At 40.6% G+C, this 12,976-nt stretch overlaps 1 protein-coding gene across 4 annotated transcripts in view; it reads right to left on the bottom strand.

Moving 5' to 3' along the window:
* The window catches only part of LRRC3B (leucine rich repeat containing 3B), a 178,969-nt gene that overhangs the window by 41,481 nt on the left and 124,512 nt on the right, over positions 1-12,976 (bottom strand). The gene's annotated exons all lie outside the window — the stretch shown is intronic.

Genomic DNA, 12,976 nt, shown 5'->3' with positions numbered 1-12,976 from the left:
TAGGTTCACAACATACAAAAACCAAGAAGAAAAGTAAATGGCTTAAGGCTGGGTTCTTTGAATGTGTGATGAGGTCTATTACTGTAACACTTTTGGTTGGTTGGTTGGTTGGTTGGTTGGTTGGTTGGTTTTAAGGAGAATTAGACATCTATCCAAGCTCTTTGGTTATTAGTGTGCCAGCTGTATGAAGTACAGTATCCTCTACACTCGCAGAATGTAAGAGTCAAAGTTGCTACCTGTTCAAAGGAGAGTGGCTACAGTGATCAGCATAATACCTCTCTATAGGCTGCACATTATTTTCTATTGTTCTGTACTAAACATGACACAAATAGGTCATAAGGAGCTTTCCATACATAAACACGCCTCCACATATGCTGTCTTGCAGTCTCACAAATGGCATGACAGTCAGCCACACCACCACTGGCCAGACCCTAGACCTTCACCCATCTGCCTGGAGACCAAGGGCCTGTGAGCAACTTCTCTTTATATTCTTCAGCCCCGTGTTTGCTCTGTACTGGGCGGTGCCAGCAGCGGGTCAGCCCTAAGCCCAGTTTTCTTGGCCCAGGGAGGAACTCTGCTACCTCAGACTTGCTGTGCTGCGGGGCCATCACGCACCAGGAGATGGGGTTGGGACTCCGGGCACTGCCACCGCCCGCCCCAGCCAGGAGATGGGCCTGGCCCCTTCCCAAAAGACATCACGCCGAGAAGGAGGGAGGTCACACTGTGGCCAGCAGCTTGAGCACTGCCATGGAGCATGTCTGTCTCACAGCACAGACACTGCTGTTGTGCCTAGCAAAGGCAGTTTTAGTAGCAAGCTCCACTGACAGCATAGCACATCTCATAGTCCAAATTTGTCCCTCTGTTTCAATGTTATGAAACAGTTCCATCGACTGCAGATCGGGTACAGCTTTAAAATAAAATGTACTAGCACAAAAACAGCAGCCCTGTCTAACATTTACAGAGAGACTTTCAGCGCAGCGGATCTCATGAGATTTTTTTTTTTTTTTTTAAGTCTTTCCAAGCCAACTGTATAATGCCACAGGTTTTCACAAGTGTAGCTAATGGCATAGTTTGGGTCCCTGCACATATGATTTCTCCTAGTCACTACTAACTGCAAGGGGTGAGCTGCTGACAGAGCATGAACATTACAGAAAAGGGGAAGATCTGTTGCAGTGGCAGAGGGATTCACCACAAGCAGGACACAACCACTGGGGTTTCAAAAAAGAGGGAATGAACGATAAATAAGAGAGAATTGCTCCTTCTGGAACACAGAACAGTAGGGTTGCAGCAGAAATTTTACCATACATGCAGAGGGGAGGGAGGATTTATGGGCACAATTACAAATTCTGCAAATCCTTTCCAAAGGACTGTCCTTGAACGAGTGAAGCAAGATCCCTATCTCCCCAAACCAACTACATCACAGGGCTCGGCAGGAATAAAATGCATTGTACAGCTGTCACTTTTATCATTTTAAACAGAATCTTGTTTTAGTAGCCTGTCAGATGACAAGGGTAGATATGAATTCAATAGATAATACTGAAGACCAGAAATAGTTATTTCAAATATTTTTATATTGCAAGTTAGAAACAATACTTCACTTCCCATTTGGATTTATGGTGTGTCCAAATCAGTATGATTATTATCCATTCCTAAGGTGCTTTCATTATGATTTTGCATACAACTGTCACAAACTGAGACAGCATGCACATTAAATCTGCACTTACATCTGCTATGGTTTACACCCACTTTAATCAAACCAACTTCAGTGAGCTCAGATTTATGCAGGTTTACCTCAGATCTCTAAACACAAGTGATTCTCAAGCAAGAAGAGCAATACTGATGTTTCCAAAACAAATAACAATCTAATGACAAATGGGAACACCTCTGAACAACCCTGCTCTTGGATTTGAACCTATAGACTTTCCTGTGCCTCCTCTTCCCCATAAAAAGCCCCTCTGAAGGTGATACCTTTTAGACAGGGGAAAACATAGCTTTCAAAAAGCAGCAGCAATGAAAAACGAAGAGAGAAAGATAAAAAGAAAATAGTAAAAAGGTTAGGGACTGTAAACACTCTCATAAGTGTCCAAATATTTGCAAGGAAAATTACACAAAGTTTGCTTTTGATTAACTCACTACACTGCTATACTACAATAAAACATTTCTTCATCCTTGATTGGGAAACACAGAGGTGCTGCTTTTGTTTAAGCCTTCTGAAGACTCTTCTAAACTACCACCTGAGAATACCTTACCTTCTGGTTCAGAATGGCCATTTTCCCTTGAGAAAGGAAAGACACACCTCCCATTTCAGACCTCCTAACCTGACTCGCGTCTTCCAGAACTATTTTTCTTGGTTGTGCCAACATCTCTGATGGACTTTGTTCTTTAAACATGACTTTGGTCCAGAGAAAAATTGGAACAAAGATTTACAAGGTCGGGACAGGGGGAAGAAACACCTGGCAAGTTACAGATTTTAGAACCTCATTGCACAACTATCACAGGGGGCTCCCTCACTACTGAGATCAGTGAAAGCTCGCCCATGCACCCTCCCCAAAACCACGCCACTAAGGGAAAAGATCTGAGCACTTTTCTCAGTAAGGTTTTAGAGGAGATTTCCTGGAGCCCTGAATTAGAACCTTGTGCAAGCCACGACAACTAAAACATCTTCAACTCATACTGTCAATACTCGCGTTAAAAACTCTAATGGAAATATTCTAGAGCGCAGTAAGCATAGTTTGGCAGCAGCAGGTACTGACAACAGGTCATGATCCCCTTTATACTTTGGACCAGTCACACATCCAATAAAAATCTCCTCATTTATAGAAAAGTTCAGCCTTTAACTTGATTTTTAAGATGCTAACTTCTCAGGGAAGCCTGTGGCTCTGAGCCTTTTACAGAGAGACAGAGCTCCTGTCCGAGAAGCTTTCCTGGGATTAGGGGCTCCACAGCTTGCCTCTTGTACCAGTGTCTATGCGTCAGCCCTGACTAATCCCCATACCTGTTCACACCCAAAATAACAGTTTTCCCTGGGACCAGGAATACACCTCCAACAGGCCTGCCAAGAAAATAACTCTAGGCTTAACAAGGAAATGCTTTACCATTATCAGGAGGTTTTATCTTTTACCTCCTGGCAGAGATTTACAAATCTTACATAAAACGTTTCAGCATGCCCTGATATTTCTGCCCTCCTTTTCTTTAGCCATGTCTTCTTACACAGGTATTTGATCTGGTACATCCCTCTCAGGTCTTCATAGACAGTACTGCCCTCTCATCCCACCCCTAAAGCTGACAAATACAAGCCCACTCCAAGGAATACTGACCCCATTGCATCTGGATGATTATTGCTAAGAGGCTGGCTTTTACGTTTGGTTGGTTTGGGCTTTTTTTCTGGTGATGGCGTTGTCTTGTTGTTGTTTTTGTTTGTTTCTTTGTTTTGCTTTGTTTTTTTCTGGATGGGCAAAGAAATGGATTTTCGCCTTCAAAGGAACCTGCACTTCAATAGAGGTCAAACACCTAATCTAAAAAGCCAAGGCTTTCACCAGCAAGAGGAACTACAGCACAGTGTAAGGACTGAAGGTGAACTTTTAATGTCAAGCATAGTCCCTGGAGTAAAAAGCTGTTCCCCAAAGCAGTGTTCAGGCATGCTCATAGGTGCATCCCACCCTTGTGACAGCAGGGCTCACCGCCCATTTACCCTTACAATGCTGAAATCAAGCTTCCAGCATCACTGCTGCTGCAGGGCAGCAGGTTACCTGACTTTCAGCCCTGTGTTTTCTTTGCTTGTTACCACAGTTGTAGTAATAGTAAGTAATAGAATAGTAATTTTCTTCTTATCATATTTGAGGAATTCAGTGTTCCTCTCTAAACTGAAAAAGCAAAGGCTATGGCACAGGAAACAGGTTTCAGTGGGTTTACGCAAGGAGCTTTTTTTCCCATTCTGGTGTGAAAATGACGAACAGATAATAAAGTTTTCATGTTATTATACAGATTTTGTTTTGGAAGTGAAGACACAGAGCACTTATTGCTAATTTCCTTTTTTCCAGGTTCATTCTTTATTTAGTAAGAACTATAAAAATTTCTTGAGAAAGTAATATATTCAAGACTAATAAAATCCAAGTACAAAATATTTTCAAAGGCAGCTTAGGTACAATTATTAAGTTGTCAAATAAAAGCATCTAGTCTAAGTTATATTGGAGGAGGGATAAAGTTTACAGCTGATTTCTCAGGCCAAAACGGAACAATTTCCAGGAGCAAGTCTTCTATCCAAAAGTGCCTCTAGGAAACACCACAAACAGCAAGGTGTGTGGGTGAAAATAGTGAAGAAAAGGGTAGGCAGCAGAAGCCCACCCCTCACGAATCTCTGATTTTCACTATGCCAAACTTTCCACCTCAGCAGTCAGCCTCCATTTACTCACACTGATTGACCCCAACATGCTCAATATCTGTAATTAAAATGCTTATTTTTTTATTTTTCCATTTTTTTTTTTCCTAGACAGGAATATTGAAGTGCACTTCCCTAATACGTGGTCCTTAGAAGTTAAATGTTCCTCTGTTGGCCATGATATTTAAGTGACTAGAAAGTTATCTTGTCAGTGCCCTTTACCTGCAATTCTGTGCTCTAAAATTAAGAAATAACCGGGTCAGAAGGGCTGAGACTGCATGCTTGTAGAGCTCCATTAGCTCCTGCATACACACATCACATCTGCATTTACAAATATGCTACTTCTACTACAAAACAGACATTTATTAAATTCAGCAGCATTTTTAACCATATATTTTATATATTTTTAGAAGAAAGATACTAATCATATATATTTAACTGAGGAAACAGCAGACGCACAAGAAGTTGGGATGGGTACTTGGTACAGTAGCCAAGTGAATGGAAGAACACAGGGTCACAGAATCAGCCCCTTGTTCCCAATTGCTTTGCACTAATGAAGTTAATGACCGATGCTGCATGGAGCGGGTGGAAAGCACTGTTCTGCAAGCCTGAGAGTATTTTAGTCTGTTTGCAAAAGCCCAAGTGACTACACAGGATTCAAAGCTGCAATCCACAGCTTTTAGAGCCAGAATTTAAAACTAGCAATTTTAGCACACATGATTAAAATTGCTCTATTAAAACACCAAAAAAACAGGACACAATAACTACAGTCAGCAAGACTCTTTTGGGGAACCTACGGAAGGCCACAGCTTACCCACTCTGTGTCTCTACAGAAGGAGGAAAATAAAGGAGCTGTGCAACCTGCAGCATCCTCATTTACCTAATTTTTTCTAATGATTCCCCAGCTAACCCAAACACCCATAAACTTCTTAAAGCAATTTACTTATCATCAAAGCATTGTTTCACAAGTTGTGCATGTTGCAGTGAAAATATTAAGACAAAAGCACATGAAGATGACAGTGCATGGAGAGAATTTCTCCCTGGGAAGGCTACATTCTGCTCTGGAGAAGGCACAGTCTGTCAAAGTGTGCTTGTGTGCCACAGTGACACAGCTATACTGAAAGTCAAAAATTGAATGATATTTTTACACAACCTCATTTATGCCAAGAAGCTTTTATTGGATCTAATCTGCAGTCTGATTTCATATCAAGAAAGGCACCAAGCACAACTTTTTGTCTGTAAATAAAATAAATCCACATTTGTGAACTGAAAACAGTAGCAAAGGTGTAACAGCAAATAGCAAATTACCAGTCTACAAGAAAGAGCCGTTCTCAGGCAACAAAGACAGCAGGCAAGAGGGTATGTCAGCTACTGCTGCACAAACCAGATCAAAAGAGCAGCACACAGCTGATATGTCCATAGCTCTTCATGCAGCATGACAATGAGAAGGGCTGAGATAATCCTAGACGATGCAACAGCATGGATTCAATTTTTAACAGATTCATGCAAGCATTTTTTTTTTTGTTCACCACCAAGGGAAGCTGCAATGCTACTGACACCGCACAGTTGACTGTTGTTGTTCAATGTGTTAAAAAAAAAAAACCTGCTATAATTAAGGGAATTGCTTGGCCTCTGTCCATTTTGTTCCACACTGCTGCCTCACACTTGTTTAAAGAACTGAGAAAATTTGTTGAAAATGTGGCAGATAGTGGGAAAAAAAAATGTTACACTTGACTGGTTCAAATTAGGCAGTATTTGTACAGATGGAGCACCTGCCGTGACTGGCAAGAAGAACAGTCATGTCGCTTTGCAAGAAAAGTTTTTGGATCGAAAGTTATTGAAATACCATTTGTATCCATCAAGAATTTTTTCTGAGCCAAAGACTGAGGTTTCTTACATGTCTAAATCCTGTCATCTCTTACTCTAGCAAAATAAGTATTTATGCATGAGAGCTGCCAATAAGCATACCATGTAATTGATGAAAATGATGAGCAGAATACATACACAATGTCTTCTGTCAAAGGGCAAAAACTGTGAAAAGATTCTGAAAACAGTGAATGACCGATACAATCTCTAGAAATAATTAACCTTTCAATGACAAGTCTCCTTAAGAACAAAAACGGGATTAGAAATCTGGTCTGCACAAACATGACATCTCAGTTTAACAGCCTCAATATGCACTTACAGGTAAAGGATTGTCCATTGGTTGTATGTTTTCATACATGGGCTGCTTTTAAATCAAACGTGAGATGTTTTTACTCAATTCGAAACGGTGTGCTTAAGAAATTTGCAGCCTTTGAGAGGTGAAGTTCTGGGATTTACTGTGATACGATGTTTCTGGAGTTGTTTCATTCTTAGTTAGAAGGTTGTAGAAAAGAACAATTTCCCATTCAAACCCCTTTTTATAACGTCATTTGAAACAGTCTGGAATTTCTCAGCATTAACAAGGAGGAGATACTCTTGCAGCAACAGAGTGAAGATCTATACTTTTATCTGCAGAACAGATCTAGACACACCCAGAGAACAGCAAAATCCGAAAATGAGTACTGAAAGAAGTTTCCCTCTGACACATGCCTTCCCTTTTAGTGCTTCCGCAGGTTAGGAATGACACATATTCATGAACAGTAATATCCTATTATAAACTTGTTAAAAATAGACTGTTCAAAAATCACCAATTTTCATCTTAATGACTTTGTGTCAACAAAGCCGGAAACAAGGGCAAAAAAAAGGATGTTCAGGACCTCTCACACTATTTGAAGGTTGCAATGGCAGCTGTACTCTGTTCACTTCAGGAAAAAAAGAACTAAGGGTCATTCTCTTTTTTGACACTAATAATGATAAATTATGTTTAACAATACAGAGAATCAAAATAAATTTTAAAGACCATTTACAGCATATCTAGGGAAAAATAAAACAAAAAACACCAAACTACCAAACCCTAGCCACACTTGCTAAAAGACCAAGCCTTGTAAATTAGCGATTCCCAGCCCTGTGAGCAGCCTCCTGCCTTTGACTATTTTCCCTCTTTTTGAACTCCTAAATTTGCAAATATCTATTCAAATTTTTTCTTCTTGGCAAATACCATTTTTTCCCTGGACAGAGAAAAATATACGAGCACATACCCATTTCAAAATAAAAACTTCAGACTAAAAATGTATTACAGAATCTGTTTTTAGATGGGTATGAAAATCTGTTTGTTTGTTTGTTTGTTTTTTAAAGGTAACTGTATTTAAAAAAATGCACATATACTGTTATGGGAAGAATTAAAAAATAATTCAAATGGAATTCTAAATGGAATCATTTTTCATTATCCAATGTAATAAAAATAGGCAAAAAGTCAAGAATGTAAACACATAGCTTACATTTTTTTGGTTGTTTTTAATGTTCATAAGCCACAGTTTCATCAATGAAATATATAACGACCATTACTTCATTTACCACATACAATCTAGCAAGCAACTTCATAGAAGATTTTTGTTGCAGTTCCTCTTCTAATAAGAAGGAGCACTTGCCTAAAACAAATCTCAATATACATTAGACATTTTGTTCTTTAGGGAAGAACAGTACTTGCACAAACTGAAACTTGTACACCCAGTGCTTTTGTTTATTTTTAATTATGATGGTTTTTTGCAATAACAAACAGCATTGATTCATTTGAATGCCCAAAGGCTTCACCCTTTGCAAAGGCTGCATATTATTCACATGCAATTAGATTTGTATATTTTTTAAATATTACAAAAATACTTCATACGAAGTACATACGGAAGCAAATTCTATCCAGGCAATACACATTTTTAATCTAGATGAGTGGGAAAAACAAAAACTAAAACAAACAAACAAACCATGCTTTTCATGTGTCCTATTAACTCCCAGGACAAACCTATAAAGTAGTCCATCAAGCTCTCTAATGAAATGCTGAATAGCCACAATATTTACATACAAAACAACTTTAGCTAGTATAGTTGCAAAAGTATGTAACCCAATTTTGGTAAACTGGAAAAAAAAAAAAGTCTGCCTTTAAAATCAATGCTATTATTTGCTGGAGGAAGGAGGGAGAGGTAACTTTCATGGCAACTTTGACAGAAGAGAAAATGATAACGCCATTAAAACTAACAGCATCCACAAAGTATACCTCTTAGGACAGTCTGTCACCAAGACACACATCTGTAAAAACACTCTCCCAATTCACTGTGGTTGTACATCCAAAGGAAGAAGCAGGAACATGGAGCAGCCCCCAGGAGAAGAACATGCTGTGTCAGACTCCCACAATTTGAGCAGAAGACAGGCTGCTATGCAAGCGCTGCAATGCACAGATTTATACAGACAATATTTTCCAAACAAAAGCTCTATAGAAAATGTAAGCCCATCCCCTGCCCCTTTGATCTCTGCCCGTCTGCCTTCTACTTTCCTTACACACTGTTTCCCTCTCTCAACTTTCTGTTTATTGTTTGTCTCTCCTTTTACTGTATAACCAGACTTTTTATTTATTGTTCCTTAAATAATTAAATAGTCTCCATTTGCTTTGCTGCTTCCAGGCTGGAGCAGCAACCCATTTATGTGCTATCAGTCACTTCTATCACCTTTCACTTTCTCTTGTTATTGTACCTTTATAGTACTATTTAGCAGGCAGAGATAAACTTTCTTCTTCTTTTCAAAGGGTAAGTTAGCAGCTTTATGAAACTGTTATTAATGTTGGATGAAATATATTTTAAACACACACTAGGTAGTTGAACTGATCCTGAAAAGCAAGAGGTAAACCATGATGAAGTGCATCAAGAACTGTAGTGCTAATTTTCATCTCTGTTCAAGTAAATTCCAATTACCCAGTTGAATGTGTCTCTGAAAAGGCCTTTTACCAGCACCATTTACTCAAGAGGCATTTTTATCTCCTCTCTATCTGTGGAGCTGAGACACAAAAAGCTAAGTCCGTTCTGTCGTTCCCTCGGCAAGGCTGAAGCCGTCTGAATCTGCCCACCTACAGCATCTTTTCCGAAGTCCCTGGGCAAGCCCCTGGCACAGCAGGGAGCTGAGCTAAAGGGCTGTGCTGCAACCCCACCAACCACTTCATCCTTCAGAAAGGCTAAAGTTAAACATTCTCATTTTCATCCTTATAAAAGTTCACACTGTCCAGAGAGAAATAATAATTAAGCTAGCATTGCCTTTTCCTTGCTGATAGAAAGCAGGACTCAGGAGCTGTGCCAATCCTTATGGTAAAAGGCTTTCCCCATGTCCAGCATTGGAGTCAGCATGGAAAGAAGCTAATGTTAAAAACAAACCTGCTTGCTGAAGGAACACAATAGAACATTTAAATACCCAGGAGAGAAGGAAAAAAAGCTAATTTCTTGTTCAGTAGCAGTAAGGGCTGTGTTCTTCAAAGTTCAACCTAGGTCTCTGTAAAACATGCCGATGCAGGCTACAAACACAGCCTCATCTATAGGGATAAACAACGCCAGCCACCAGTGGAAAGTACGGACACACAGACACCAGTAACCACAGAAATTTTGATGAAGCAGGAGGATACATCTTTAACCTTTGTGAAGTAACAAGAACCTCCTCCACTGGGGGGTTGGCAACTGTTTATCTAGAGCATGAGCTCAAATGAATCAGTGAGTAAAACTGCTATCACACCACGCTTTTTCCCCCGGATGCACGCAGCTCTCCGTTGTGCATCCAGACTAACAAACTGCACCAGGACAGAGGAAGCACAGAAAACCCCTTAGGAAAGGTGCTGGATTAAAATTAGAAGCAGAGATTAAATTCTCCAGATGAGAAGACCTCTGAATTTAATGCTATCTCACCTGTACCACATTGGATTTAAGAGTAGATGGCAACCTTATTCATGCATACACTTCAGAGAGTAATCCATTTAAAAATACTTACTGAGTGTGCTGAGAAATTCTTATATTCTTACTGCTTGGAGTTTCTGTAGATGTATTAACTTTTGATTCTTACCAGCATTGAAGTATTCAACCAAGCCTGCACTTGCAGGAGGTTACTTTTAGTAAATAAGCTAATATTTAAAAAGAGTTGGTCAAACAAGCCAAGGTAAATGCTGTGTGTTCCATGAACTCCAATAATTTATTCTTGGCTCAAAACATCATCCTTTTAAAATAAGGTTCTCTTTAGCATTATAAGTTTCTGAATTTCATAGCTTTGTAAGATTTTTCTTTACCTATACTAAAAAAATGTACTGGATGAAGCAAAACTGCAGATTATTTTGCTAGCCACATAACACTAATTTAATCCACATTCTCAAACCAGGACTGATCCAAAGACCACACATGCAGATGACAACAAGTACCATACTTACATTTAAATCCTGTAAGTGATCACAAATACAATATTCTACACTGAGGAAAAGCTGCTTCCTTAGTCCACCATCTAATTAACTGGAATGGTAACAACACATATTTTTGCACATTTTCCTGCTTCTTAAATTATTCATTTCATTAAAGGGTTTGATACTTTCCTGCCAGTGAAATAATCCCTTGTGTTACTCATATAAATATTCCTACTGAAGAAACAGGAAATTCCTTAAAAGCAAGACTTAGAGGTGCCTTATTATTTAAGTGAACATCTAAAGGTGACTCTGTAACAGAAAAAATACATTTTCTCTAGGTTTAGACACCCAAGTTTGCACTTTAAATAAGGCTAATTTCATAAGTTTCAATTCTACTGATTGGCGATTATTTCCTGAGTTGCCTTATGATGTGTTTGCTCTGAAGTTATCAGGTTCTAACGTGGCTTCAGCATGAGCAGGAGAAGATTCCCATCTTCCAAAAGATTTTAAATAAGGACCCTGTAGAGCACATGGCAGAGACAAACCACAAATGTAACCTTAAACATATTGCTATTGTTTTTATCTGTAGCAAAGCTCTCACTGACTTTACTAGCGCATGATTTACTAGTACTCTGGATTGGATCCAGAGTACAGACACATATGCCTATTAAATGGTATTTCTATTTTGATTTTGATCTCTCCTTTGAGCCAAAACACACTGATTCTCGATAGCAGCAGCTACAATCCTTCTCATTCACTCAGGCCCTGATCCCCAAGATGCTGAGCAGCGTCAACTCACCGCGGGTCAATGGAAAACGACAACCATCCACAGGAGATCGCCTTTCTCAGACCGAAGTCAGCACCGCTTTCACAGCTAACCTCAGAGAAAGCGAGATCAGGGCTGTGACCCAGCCAGCAATAGCTGAATAAATGTGACAGATCTGGACTTAACCCCAAGCTCTTCTACTGGAGCCAAAGCCCTCCCATCAGCACCAACAGGCACGTCCCCACGCGGCACCTATGCTGGAACTATCTCACAATGGGCCCAGTCCCGCTGGCTTGAGTCATCAGAGGATTACCTGTAGGAGTAATCCCATAGAAACCCATGGCAACTTGCACAAGTCAGGGCTGCGGAATCAGCTAAGCAATCACACCGGTATCATTAATTCCAAGCAAGATACAGAAACTAAACTAGAAAATCAGACTCTGAACGTAGCATAGATTTTGCAAATGAGTTTATTCTACAGCTTAATTACTTTGTTCTTTCCCTCTAAATCAAACTAGAAACCCATTGTGTGCCTGTCCTTTTAATTAAGTTGCTGAGAAAAATACTAAAACACAAGCCATATGAACACTCTGGTTTCATGTATGAAAGCCTTCAAGTTATTGCTTGCGGAGGGGCGTGACACACACCTTGCAATTTCAATGTAAAAATTGTTAGACAGATGACCACAAGAAGAAGTTGCTCCCGATTATTTTTCAGCATTCAGAAAAGGCTATCCTCTAAAATTACTCATTTTCCTTCCCTTGATAAATCTGTAATGTTTTCTCATGGTTATTATTTTTTAAACAATTACAATTGCTTCAAAAGCATTAGCTTATTTTGTCATTTTCATAGATACGTAAATACCTCTGGGCTCACTTCTTTGAAGCAAGCAGTAAACGCTGTTTGCCCAGCTTTCATTCTGACTTTGCAAGTAGTTGGTTTATCCATGCTTTTCAAGTTATTTGGCTCTTTTCATTTCGCTGTCACACCATTTCTGCTCTCTAGGGACATTCAGAAAGACCGGGTGATAACCTGCAGCCTGAACGGCTTTGCCATTTCCTAACGGGCGCTCTAAAAATCTTAAAAATTTTAAAAGGAAGAAGCCGAGAAGAAGAAACCCCGTTGGCACATCTGAGGTATTTTCCAAATTTCTGGGGAGGGGAAATCCTGGCCGTGCGCATTGCCATGAAGGCGAGGGAAGAGCCTGCCGCTCCCAGCTCTGGCACACACACCCCAAATCCCCACCGCAAGCACCGGGGCATTTCCACCCCGGCTTTAGGGTCGCGGCCGTGCCCTGCTGGGGGCTCCCACCCCCTGCGGAGCCCCCCACCCCCGCGGGACCCCAATTCAGCGGGCCGGGGGCCGCAGGGCTGTACCCGGGGGGGCTGCAGCTGCCCCCCGGTGCCTCCCCGGGCTGCGGGGCCAGGCGGTGCGGCTCACCTGGGCGCAGCGAGCTCCGCCGCTGCCCCTGCAGCCCGGCTGCCATTTGTTGCTCGCGTTCAGAGGGAGCTGCCCTCTCCTCCCCATCACCACCACCACCACTGCTCGGCAG

Source organism: Anser cygnoides, chromosome 2, assembly GCF_040182565.1.
Source record: "Anser cygnoides isolate HZ-2024a breed goose chromosome 2, Taihu_goose_T2T_genome, whole genome shotgun sequence".
Taxonomy (NCBI): domain Eukaryota; kingdom Metazoa; phylum Chordata; class Aves; order Anseriformes; family Anatidae; genus Anser; species Anser cygnoides.
Note: the sequence above shows the minus strand (reverse complement) of the source record. Positions and strands in the feature narration are given on the sequence as shown.